General features: G+C 37.1%; 1 protein-coding gene across 1 annotated transcript in view; it reads right to left on the minus strand.

Annotated features, from left to right (window-relative positions):
• Positions 1-12650, minus strand: part of prdm16 (PR domain containing 16) — a 129084-nt gene extending 116434 nt beyond the window's left edge. Inside the window, exon 1 of the mRNA XM_073819224.1 lies at positions 12604-12650. The gene's annotated coding sequence lies outside the window, so the exon portion shown is untranslated. The remainder of the gene's footprint in view (positions 1-12603) is intronic.
• Positions 12651-13379: the final 729 nt, after the last annotated feature.

Raw genomic sequence — 13379 nt, forward strand, 5'->3', positions numbered from 1 at the left:
TCATGTTAGGGTTTATAATGATATTGTTTAATAAATCAATGATTTAATGCACCTTTCATACAGAGCCCAATCATACTCTACTATAGATTTAAACAGCTCAGCTCCACAAAATTATACCTATACAAATGATATGACTTTATTTTTTCTTGAGGATTCACCAGGTGCGTAATCATTCTTCAGCTCTGTTTGCCGTCATTTTGGAGTAAAAGAGAAGATCAATAGCATCAAAACTCTCATTTCCAAATAATGGCAGTGCTCTGTTATGTCCTCATAATGATTATTATTTCTTTGCAAATACAACTAGAAAGCTTTCGCAGATTCTTCAGCAAACAAAGGGTTTCTGAAAGCGCATGATCAGCGCCGGAGTCCGGCCTCCGCAAGTGCACTCTCAGGTCAGCCATCCTGAACGCTAGCGCCGTAGCATTTATCACATGATCTCCTAAACAAACGAGGGATTTGGGCTCTTTTCTGCAGCCATGGGCCTAGGTGACAGGCACCACAATAGGATGAGAAACGAGCTGTTTGTGAACTTCAGCTCCATCTGCTTTTGAAAGGGATTTTGCAAGACGGCGGAGTGGTGAGCATGCTAGCGACAACACAATTCGAAGAGATAAGAGTGATTCAAAAACACCATTTATCAACAGATACTGACACGGCTAAGAAATGAGGTCAGTTAAGTAGAATGACATCAGAAAGCAGATTGTAAGTCTGAAACATTTTCAGCATGGCAAAAACTAGAGTCAGACAACGCACTCATTTGTGTAGCAGCTTTTCTGTATGTTATCAAAACATTAAAACAAACCCCAATTGCACAGAAAAACACTGGAATGCAAACACAATGAGCCAAATAACATCAAAACTACTCTAAAAACTAATAAAATCTTCTACTATGACCCTGTTGAGAAAAAAAAAAAAAAAAAAAAACATATGCTGGTTAGGTTTTGATGCTGGGATGCTGGTTTATGCTGGTCCTTTACTGGTTAATGCTGGCTCTTGACGTGACCAGCTAAGGACCAGCATAAACCAGCAAATGACCAGCATAAACCAGCAAAAGACCAGCTAAAACCAGCATCCCATCATTAAAACCTACCTAACCAGCAAATGCTGTTTTTTTCAACAGGGGAAGCATTCAATAAACAAAATATAACCAATAAACTGAAATTTTTAAGGAGGAAATATTTGTGGCAGACAGAATTGGGGTCCTAAACTAAGGAACAATTGGTAATAATTAACATATGCATAAGCTGGTTAGGTAGGTTTTGATGCTGGGATGCTGGTCAGTGTTGCCAGATTGGAAATGTCCAAGTATCGTACCAGAAGCTCAAAATTATCGTATTTGGGAGAAAATTATGGTATTTGAGTCAAACGTTCAAAATAAAGATATTTATCTAGATGTTACAGCTATTTATCCTTTTCAGCACTCATTTTCTATACTTTATTGCAGTGCTAAACTAATTATCTTACCCGAGTCAAACGTTCAAAATACAGCTATTATTCTAGATGTTACAGCGATTTATCCTTTTCAGCACTCATTTTCTATACTTCATTGTTAAACTAACAACCTCAGTTTGAAACAACTGACCTAAGTGCGACAGGAACGTTAACTTGTGCTCGTGAGAGAGAGCCATTCTCCACGATGATATTGGTTGAGAAGACGTAAGATTGGATGAAAGACATGCGTAATGCCACGTTCACGTCTCCTCACAATCATGAAGGTAGATGTAGGATCCACACAGCTAGATCTTTGAGAATAGAAGCTCTATAATTACAACGACCATGGTGTCACAAAATTCTGAAATGATCGTACATTGTGGTATTATTGATCGTACATTGTACAGAGGTCAAAATTATGGAGATTATGGGAGATTTGAAAACTGAATTTTGAATGTTGGCATGACATATCCAGCTTCATATCTATGGGTTTTCTTAGACGGTAGGTTTGTTTGGTAGCTCACGCAGTACGGAGATGTACTTAAGAGGTGAAGAGCTCCGGTTTGAATCCTGTGTAACTATGGCTCGACAAAAGAGTTCAGATCTACACACAAGGAAGATTCAAATGGTGTCAACAAATGCGTTTTTATATCAGTTTTACATTTGTTAACACTATCAGGAAGGTTTAGGGTTGGATTAGGTGTAGGGCATATTTCCAACACGATAGAGCATTAAGTTTTAGCAACAGTCCCCGGATATTTTAACTGAGACTGGGTTGGTAAATAATGGGCTAATTTTTTATGAGACTGGGTTGGTAAATAATGGGCTAATATTTTATGAGACTGGGTTTGGTAAATAATGGGCTAATTTTCATTTTTGGGTGAACTAACCCTTTAATAGTATCTCTGAGGTGGACTATTGAAATAAAGTGTAACTGAGTACTAACTTGCTAATACACATATCTTACATGTGACTTCTTGTTTTATTTCTCCAATAACATTTTGTGAGAAAGGTTGAGAAAAAACTTGAAGAGAAACTGGACAATCACATTTTCCTAACTGGCCTAAAACTTTCCCCTCACCTTTGCTGTCCCTGTTAGACCCATTTCTTTTGATTGTTTTCTATCGCTGGATGAAGCGATCCAGATTTGGTGTGTCCAGGAATGAGGCAGTTTGCTTTCACATGACCTTCAGATGGCTGGGCACAGCCTCCAGACAAGTGGCCTCTCTCTGTGTCAGACAGCGGCCCACTGGCAGAGTATCTCTCCTGGGCATTCAGGCATTCGTCTGGCCTGCTCCTCTCTCTGTCATTCTCTTCTTTCATTCTGTCTTGTTCGCTTTCTCACTCAACTCAAGTATCAGCATAACATTATGAGAGTTACATGTGTTGCAAAAGCCATTTAATGTTTTGAAAATAGTGTTTATTTATGAGCAGGTGTTAAGCAAACCAAAAATCATTCAGACACCAGATATAATTTTTGATACATTTTTTTTTTTTTACTATTGGGTGCAGGGCACTATAGTTCATGTATGCAAGTGAGGATAGCAAAATAAAGTAAACTGACCCAAACATTCTATATACCCAAAAATGCTTCATACAGTGGACTGCTAGTAAAATTAGTCAAATATTTTGACCTAACCATGTTTCACTGACAGTTGTCTGAATTTTTGGTTGATTGTGATCCATTACATGCCTTTCTATCAAAGCTATCTGACATTATCAAGATGAATTTGTTCTGATTTGTTCTTGTCATATTTTATTACCATTTTCTAAACTATAGCAAGCTGTGATAATGTGAGAAATGTTGAAGGCATCTAAATGAATTTTGGTTTGACTGTACGTCCATATATAAAGTTTAGGGTCTGTAAGATTTTATTTATCTATTTATTTTGTATTAATTAATTAATTAATTAATTAATTAATTAAAATAGTATTTTAAATAAGACTTGTATGCTCACCAAGGCTGCAAATTGTTAACAATTTCTTCTCTTCCGCATCAGCTGTATGTACATGCGTTGTGTAAATGCACATTGAAGACTGACACCGAAGAGAAGAAATTGTTGAAAGTTTTATAAGTTTTGTTATATGTTATAAGTTTTATAACATTACAGTCGAACCACTGATGTCTATTGATTATTTTATAGATGTCATTACTACCTTTCTGGCCCTTGAAGATAATTACATTGCTACTGGAGTACCTCAGGGCTCAGTTCTTGGACCACTTCTCTTCTCTGTCTACATGGCATCACTAGGTTCTGTCATTCAGAAACATACCACTGCTATGCTGATGACACTCAACTCTAGCTCTCATTCCATCCTGATGATCCGACGATAGCTGCTCAGATGTCAGCTTGTCTCCAGTATTTCATGCTGGATGAAGGACCATCATCTTCAACTCAACCTTGCCAGGACAGAACTGCTTGTGGTTCCATCAAACCCATCGTTTCATCACAACTTCACCATCCAGTTAGGCACATCAACCATAACTCCTTCAAAAACAGCCAGAAACCTTGGAATTGCAATTGATGATCAGCTGACTTTCTCAGACCACATTGCTAAAACTGCCCAGTCCTGCAGATTTGCTTTATTCGACATCAGGGAGATCAGCACTTTTTTTTGGAACATGCTTCACAACTCATTGTTCAAGCTCTTGTTCTGTCCAGACTGGACTATTGCAATCTTCTTTTGGCAGATCTTCCAGCCAGTTCTATCAAACCTTTACAATTAATCCAGAATGCGGCTGCAAGATTAATTTTTAATGAGCTGGAAAGAATGCACGTCACACCTCTCTTTATCAATTTGCAGTGGCTACCAATAGCTGCTTGCATAAAATTCAAGGCATTAATGTTTGCCTACAAAACCACCACTGGCTCTGCACCCTTTTACCAAAATTCATTACTTTAGACTTATGTGCCTCTAGAAGCTTGCATTCTGCAAGTGAACGGCGCATTATTGTGCCATCCCAAAGAGGCACAAAATCACTTTCACGGACATTCACATTAAATGACCTGCCTAACTCAATCCGAACAGCTGAGCCCTTAGCCATCTTCAAAAATCAGCTAAAACACATCTCTTCCATCTTCATTTGACCCTCTAACTCTAGCACCCTCTATTCTAATTACATTCAAAAAAAAAAAAAAAAACTTTTAGACTTAATTTGACTATTTAATTTACTGATTGTTTTCTAAAAAAAAAAAAAAAAATAAAGAAAAAGAGAAAAACTAACACTAGCTTCTCTGTTCTTTTTGTATTCTATCTATCTATTTTAGGCCTCCAACACTAGCTTGCTTTTCTTTTTTTTTTATTATATCTATTTTCTTATTATTTATTGTATAATTTAAAAAAAACCTTGATACATGTACTGTGTTTGGCTAAATGAGACTTGTCATAGCACTTGCATGTTACTGCAATTTTGTTGTTTTTGATTGCTTCCATTGTCCTCTTTTGTAAGTTGCTTTGGATAAAAGCATCTGCTAAATGTCTAAATGTAAATGTAAATGCTGTCTCTGCAGGGTCAGAAAGCTCTTAGATTTCATCAAAAATATCTTAATTTGTCTTCCGAAGATGAACAAAGGTTTTGTGGGTTTGGAACGTCATAAGGGTTGAGTAATTAATGACAGAATTTTCATATTTGGAAGAACTATCCCTTTAAGCATCCTAGCAGAGTAACCACATTAACTATGGAAATGTTCCACTAACGTCTGACAACCGCAAAAAGTCAAAATTATTATTTTTTTAAACAGTATCAATCACTTCAACCAAACAAAATGCTTTTTTTTATTTTGCTTGCAAACTGTGTTTGTGCTATCTCTCACTAAAATAAATGCCACTCGGTTTGATATTTCGTTACATAATGTGGTGACATTTTAGGAGTTTAGTGTTCAAATAGTTCTGGGGCCACTGCACACATAGTTCCAGTCCAGAAATGGGCCTGGGGACACGGCTGTCCCTGCTCTGAGACAGCGAAAACAAATGCGTCCCTCGGACGGAAAGAGTGCGAGAGGGTCTCGGACCACCATTACCGTGAGGGCACCCCAAGCGTCCCGAACCTATAACGTCTTTAGAAAGGGTTTCCATGTCAACGGCAGCCCGGTCACATGTTATTATATGAGTGCGGCTCAGACTTCATTCACACAACTGAATTAATGAACACCCACTCAGAGAAATAGAAGAGGACTTTGAGTAAAGACAAAGCGAGCCACTTTATCCTGTCTTTGTTCGCAGACAGTTGAGGAAAGTTCCCTTCAGACATCATAGAGAGAAAATAGAGTGATGGCGTTTTAAATAGTTAATATACTGCTCATTCAGCAGCCTCCTATTTGCTCTCCGTCCCTCTTCACTCGCTCCCACTTGAATTCCAGCACAGCCAAGCGGAGCTGTGCCGTCACAGACCAGCTTCTGTCCACAATGGATCATTCCGTCCTCAATCACTGATCTCGCTCTTTCACAATCTCTCTCTCTCTCTCACACACACACACACACACACACACACACACACACATTTTACTTTTCACACTGTATCCGAAGCCCCAGTCTTGCGAACGCTGGGAAGATCAGGGATAATGACAGCATTCTGCTCTGGAAAGGACAATTCCCACAGATGTGGCAGAAAGAGACATTTGTTTTCTGTTCTTGTCAAAGAGGAGCGATGGTATGACAGGAGATGCCTTTGGGAATAAGAGGCCAGATAAAAAATGTCTCGTATCCACCCTCACAAACAACCTTCACATATTTCAGTGGTTTCATGTACGTGCATCTATGTGTCTGTGCTCTGAGAAGATGAAAAGCCGTACACTGACAGTCAACAGACAATGTATCCTTCAATCCATTTGACTCATGACACAGGAACAAGCATTTTGATAGCATCCATGTCATGCTGTCCATTAATAAGTAATATGAAAAACAAACTAAATAATTGAGTGTAACATTCAGTAATGCTTTTATAATGGAAGTCTGAAAGATTTAACATCAATATATAAAGGTTAAAGCACTTTATTACACATAAAGGCTTTGTTAAACCAAAAATCTACTCACCATATTGATTCAAAACCCAAAAAACTTTCGGTTATCTTGGAAAAGGGACATACGAAGGTATTCTTCATTGTAAATTAAAGTTTGACACTTCAGATTTGACACTTTTTTTTGACACAATCGCTTGTTTTTTATCAAAAATGGATTTAATTTAAGCGTTTACTCACATATAAACACTTATTAACGCACTAGCACAAAATGGTCAACAGTCAAGCGTACATTCTTAAAAATAAAGGTGCTTTAAAAGGTTCTTCACAGTGATGCCATAGAAGAACCATTTTTGGTTTCACAAAGAACCATCTCTTTCTTACCTTTTTATAATCTGAAGAACCTTCTTTCTCCAAAAATAACCTTTTGTGAAACAGAAAGATTATTCAGATGTTAAAGGTTCTTTATGGGATCATTTAGACAAAAAGGTTCTTCTATGGCATCGTGAAGCACCTTTATTTTTAAGAGTGTAGTGGCTAATGAACCGGAAGTCTTGCCCATAGACTTACTTTCGTGTTGAAGAAAAAGGTGGATACTTTTTGGCTTAACGGGTTTGGAATTAAAAGAGAGTAAATAATTAATGACAACATTTTTATTTTTGGCTAAACTATCAATTTGTCATCCAAGATGTTCATGTCTTTCTCTCTTCAGTTGCGTTTTATCAATGGCTTCAAAGGGCTCTAAACGATCCCAGCCGAGGAAGAAGGGTCTTGTCTAGGTTATTTTCTAAAAAAAAATGACAATTTCTATACTTTTTAACTTCAAATGTTTGTCTTGTTTATCTCTTTGTGTACTCTGTGTATTCCAGTTAATGGCAGTTAGGGTATTTCGAAAAACTCCCATCTCATTTTCTTCTCCAACTTCAAAATCATTCTACACCGCCGTTTTACCTTTTTTTGTAAAGGATGTTTGACCTTCCTTGCACATTAAATTTGTAAACACTGGGTCGGTACTTCTGCAGCAATGATCTTGAAGTTAGAGGAGAACATGAGAAGGGAGTTTTCGACATACCCTAAATGTCTTGAACCGGAATGCATTTGAGATTAAAAAGTATATAAACTGTAATGCTTTTTAGAAAATAACCAATCGTTTCACTAAGACCCTTCTACCTCGGCTGGGATTGTTTAGAACCCTTTGAAGCTGCATTTAAACTGCATTTTGAAATGTTTGCCTCAAAAAACAATTTCTTTACGACTGAAAAATGAAAGACATTAACATCTTGGATGACAAGGGTGTGAGTACATTATCTGTACATTTTTGTTCTGAAAAGTAACTTCTCCTTTAAGCTGTCTAAATGACTACTCAGTGGGACTTCTGCTTTAGATGAAGTCCTAGTTTATGTTATAAACATAATTCAAGTGTGTTAAGTTTGTAACATTACTTCTGTCTGCATACAACTGCTATTGAAGTTCTGTGATTAGTTTAGTGAAATGACTATTCAGTTAGAAACAAATGAACTTGAATATACTCTTTGGGAATTGATTGGATTGGGATAAGCATTCTTTTTATTACAGGTGGCTGGAAGGGAGGGGTTAAAACACAATGGGTTTGTGACATAAAAGGTTGTTTCACAGTTATTGCATTGTGACGATAGATTATCATAGGTCAATTTTGATTTAATTTTAACTACAGTATCAGCTATCACACCTGAAAAAGTATCTAAACAATCATACACACCCTAATTGATTGCTCTCTTCAAAGAAATACATGCCACTTCAACAAGCACACCCACCCACACAGAAAGAAATACTGTCAGTCAGGGGCCATTAAAACGTAACCGAGCCAGGAGCCGAGTAGGGATATCATCATTAAGTCTTCTCATAGTCATGCTAAAACCTCAAATATTATTTCTACACAGCCCTCCTCCCCGTGTAGTGACAGAAAAGGCTAAACGTCTTCAATTGCCCCGTGTTTTCAGAGCGTCTAGCGCTGGAGTGCATGAGAAAGCTTTCTGTTTTAATTGAACAGGCATGTTCCAGCGTGGAATCGCTTTCCCTCAAATGAGCTCCTGAAGTGACAGTTAGAAAGCGTTGTTAAAGGCGCTCATACGCAAAACTATTTAAGCGTTCTGCGCTCGAATGGCTGTGTTTACTAGCAGACGGAGAGACACTTGTAAAACATTTAATGTGCTTTGAAGGACTCGTTATGAAGTGTAATTTTTGCGATTGTCATTCAGATCAGGCTGGTGAAAGTTGCCGGGTTTTCTTAATGTGTTTTCATGAAGCATTTTTGACATGGACAGCAAAACCTCTCTGTTCCCTTCCCACCGGTCGCAGAGTATGTGTTTGTGTGTGTGCGAGTGAGTGAGTGTATTGGGTGGTCAGGAGCCCTCTGCATTCTTCAGAGCGATCTGCTGCCCCTGGGGCTGCCTGGCCTGGCGTATAATTGCCCTCCGCTACAGATAGTTACCAGCCTTCCCTGTCCCTCTCCTCTTCTCTTCTTCCCCCTGTTTATTCTCTCTGATTTCAGGCTCCTTTGGGTCATCATTCATCAATGGGGCCCCCCAGCCCCTGAGGACCCGACCGGGAGGCCCCCGTTACTACGCCTCCATAACCAGAGGCCATTTCTGATGGAGGCGCATTATACGGGGGAACAAGAGAGCATGAAAATGCAGCACGAGGCAGGGGGTGAACACCAGTGATTATTATATCCAGATAATCATTTCAAACAAATTATCATGATAATCAATCAATCGTCACATTTGAGGCAACTCGCTTCAGGGCTGCACGATGCCCCTCCTGACCTGTAATGTATTTCGGGGCATAATCAGATGCCCTAAATTTGCAGGGTTGCTTGGGATGATATTTTTACAGCAGCAGATTTTCCGGGTACAGTTAAGCTAACATTAGAGATTCATTTTCCCCGCGGACACACCTCCTTCTACTGATGTTAACGGGTACAGCAACTCTCCTTTCACCTTTCCATGAAATGAAGGGGGAAAAAAAGTGGTGCAGTGTGCTACATGGGTGACTGCTATGAAGATTAAGGTACAAGACAAATTTGAACATGAAGGTATTGGCCATAATTGCAGTTTTTTTATCTACCTCCAAAAATATATAATGCACATTTTTTTCTTCACAAAATTGGAATAATATACACTTCAGATTTGACACTTTATGACATTTAATAATTGGATGGTTTAATCCAAGTCTTCTAAGAAACACTTTTTTTTTATATCAAAAACAGATTTAATTTATGCGTTCACTCACACTCAAACACTGATTAACACATATACATAGAGCACCTTCCCTTAAAAAAATAAATAAATAAAAATCGGTGCAATTACATATTGAATTAACTTAAAAATATATAAATATGAGTCAAAAACTGGACGTCCAATTTCAGTGTCTGCATCAAATTAAATTCATATTATATCAATTATATAAAAAGCATATTAAATGCAAGTAAAGTGTCTACTTTATTGTTTCATATAACTTAAAAAAAGTCAAAATATGGGTAAAATAATGTTCCATCATCACTCACGGTAACAGATAATTTCATTTAAAATAAAACAGTATGCTTATTCTTATCTGTACTTATTAAAATATCTAAAATGACCGCAAATCCAGTCATAAGAGTAATTTTTTTAAATAACCTGAAAGCTAAATAAATAAGCTTTCCATTGCTATATGGTTTGTTGGAATAGGATATTTAGCTGAGATACAACTATTTGAAAATCTGGAATCTGAAGGTGCAAACAGTCAAAATATTGAGAAAATCACCTTTAAAGTTGTCCAAATGATGTTCTTAGCGATGCATATTACTAATCAAAAATGAAGTTTTGGAATGTTTACAGTAGAAAATGTACAACATATCTTCATGGAACATGATCTATACTTAATATCCTAATGATTTTTGGCATAAAAGAAAAAAAAAAAGATAATTTTGACCCATACAATGTATTTTTTGCCATTGCTACAAATATACACATGCTATTTAAGACTGGTTTTGTGGTCTAGGGTCACAACTGACACCAGTTATTTACAATTTTACAAAATTGTTGTTGGCTAACATTTTAATATTGGTGCGTTTACTGACAAAAATTAACTTGTGATTGTATTATGTGACTATTATCACACTTAGATATAAACAGTGCAAGTTAAAATAACACTGGCCTATGAGAGATGGGTCGCAGCAGGGGCCACAAAAGCACTGATAGCATCTCAGAGAGCCTGTCAAAAGAGCCATTAATCTCTTTCCCATTAAAACATCAGCCGCCTGTTTTAGCTACATTTACAAAGCGAAATGTTTTAATATCCTGCCAGACATGCAGGCACAATGCCAGAGGCGATCTGTTTCAAATACAATTACAACACATTGATTTTCTATAATTAATCTATGTCTCTGTGTACTATCATTGTCAGTTCACTGTAAGCTTACATGTTACACAAACGCATACACATACACAACAATCACACATGCAGACTTTTGGGACACAGTGTGGTGGATTACGTCTAAAAGAGCTCAATTCAAAGCTTGTGTGTTTGTGTGTGAGAGTCAGTGCTGGACAGATATGGACAGACTCAGATAGGCATCTCTGTTTCTGAGTGTTTGTGTTGTGAGAAGGGATAACGTGTTAAAAGCAAAGGATAAATAAATGAAAGAAGCTCTTTTCCTTTTTGTCTGTCTGTCGGGATTTGACTTAAGAAATCTTTCAGCTCTCATAATAACAGCGGGTTTTCTGCTCTGAGACAGATGCATCATAGACACAGGGTGGGATGTGAGGAAAATGGATGGATGATGTTATAGATTATCTGGCACAGATGTTTTCATTACATAACCTCAGGGCTGATTCTGCCCTCTCTCTTTCTCTCTCTTTCACTCACACACACACACACACATATTGGCCACTTTCTCTATATCTCACACACGTGCGCAGACACAAATATTGGCTCTCATTTGCTGGCACAATAAGATGTTTTCTCACACATGGCATTTAGTCTATTAGGGTGGGTGATGAGTGATGCAGTTATTCATAACGCCTCATGCATAATTCATTATATTATTAAAGATGCTCGGAGCTTGTCTTTTTTTTTTTTTTTTTTTGGATCAAATTGGTGCACAAAAGATTTCCAAAATATCACATTAGTAGTTCTGAAAGACACTGACATGCAACACAACACAAATGTGACCCTGAACCACAAAAGCAGTCACAAGTAGCAATAGCCAAAAATACATTGAATGGGTCGAAATTGTCGATTTTTATTTATGCCAAAAATCATTAGGATATTAAGTAAAGATCATGTTCCATAAATATATTTTGTACATTTCCTACTGCAAATATATCAAAGCTAAATTTCTGGTTAGTAATATGCATTGCTAAAAGCTTAATCTGGACAACGTTAAGTGTGCTTTTTTTTTAATATTTAAAATTTTCACCCTCAGATTCCAGATTTTCAGATAGTTGTATCTCTCCCAAATATTGTCCTATCCCAACAAACCATATCAATGGACACCTTTTATATTCAGATTTCAGTCAAATCTCAGTTTAAAAAAAAAAAACAAAAAAAAAACTTATGACTGGTTTTGTGTTCCAGGGTCGTAGTTTTGTTGAGAAGTTTGGTTATTGTAGTGAATCAAGTGGAACCGCATCCTAAAGTCATCACTGTATGGATTGCAGAGGCCACTGTACAGTATGTAGTTTGTTACATTGTGTCAAATGTTGTGTTGTTTAAAGCTAAATAGAATTAAACTGTTTGAGTGATACTCTTTGCAAAGTAGTTCAAATTAATCATTAAAAATTAAAAATAATAAAATACATTCAAAATAAAAAGTTAATTAAACTTAAACAACACGTTCTGAAATCACAATGCACCATAAAGAACATTTGTCTGACAGGAAAGAAAGAAAGAAAGAAAGAAAGAAAGAAAGAAAGAAAGAAAGAAAGAAAGAAAGAAAGAAAGAAAAAGAAAGAACAAAAAGCTTCTTTTAAATATTATATTATAATTTAATTTGATGGTTAACATTTATTGACATAGATAGATAGATAGATAGATAGATAGATAGATAGATAGATAGATAGATAGATAGATAGATAGATAGATAGATATTGTTTGTCATATTGCTTTTGCATTATCAATATTTGTGTGTGGTGATATCAGCATATGTGTCAGACGTGTCAAGAGGGGAGGACTAATGTAAAATGAGTCCTACCTTTTTAATACAGCTGTCTTGAGACGATGTTTCATGATCATTCAGCATTTGCTGTGAAGACAAAAAAGATAAACAGTTGATGATTAACTACTAAACATCAGTTAATGGTTACTAATGACTACTAACTAATACAACGTCATTTTTATGGCCTAAAATCAGCACGACATGGAAAAAAAAGTTCAGTAAGTCAAATATTCAAATTTTCCATATGTTTAAAAGCAGAAATGATACGTGCATTTTGTAAAACTGAAATCAAATTTATAGTTAAACAGTATCGATAGTATACCGTAAATGTATTTTACAGAGATTTAGTTCAGTATGAACCAGAATATTCTAAAGAATGTAACTAGCTGGGATTACATGTGGGCTTTGAGACGTGTCGAGAAGTGAGCATTAAATGGCTAGTGAGTGAAGAGTCTGTCATCTGAATCTGTGCCCCCCGCTGGGCCGTCGCCACAGCAGCGCAGGTTAAACCATCTCCTGGAATCCAGTGAATGCTGCAAAGTTTTATCATTGACTGATGGGTGCAGGACTGAATATATACATTTAAGATAGACAGTTGGAGGAGATGTGGAATTAGAGGCCTTCAGGGCTATTTATCCGAGAAAGCAGCCAGTGTCGCTCGTATGAGAAGCCAGCTTGTTCCAGGTTTGGAGATAATAGGAGCTCGTATGAATCTCAGTGGCTCATTCAGAGCAGAACAGGAGGAAGCTGTGCTCCGGGATTATTGGGCTGTACGTAGGTTTCACGCTGATCTGCAGTGCCCACCCATTTCC

This window comes from Garra rufa, chromosome 15 (genome assembly GCF_049309525.1).
Source record: "Garra rufa chromosome 15, GarRuf1.0, whole genome shotgun sequence".
Lineage (NCBI taxonomy): Eukaryota > Metazoa > Chordata > Actinopteri > Cypriniformes > Cyprinidae > Garra > Garra rufa.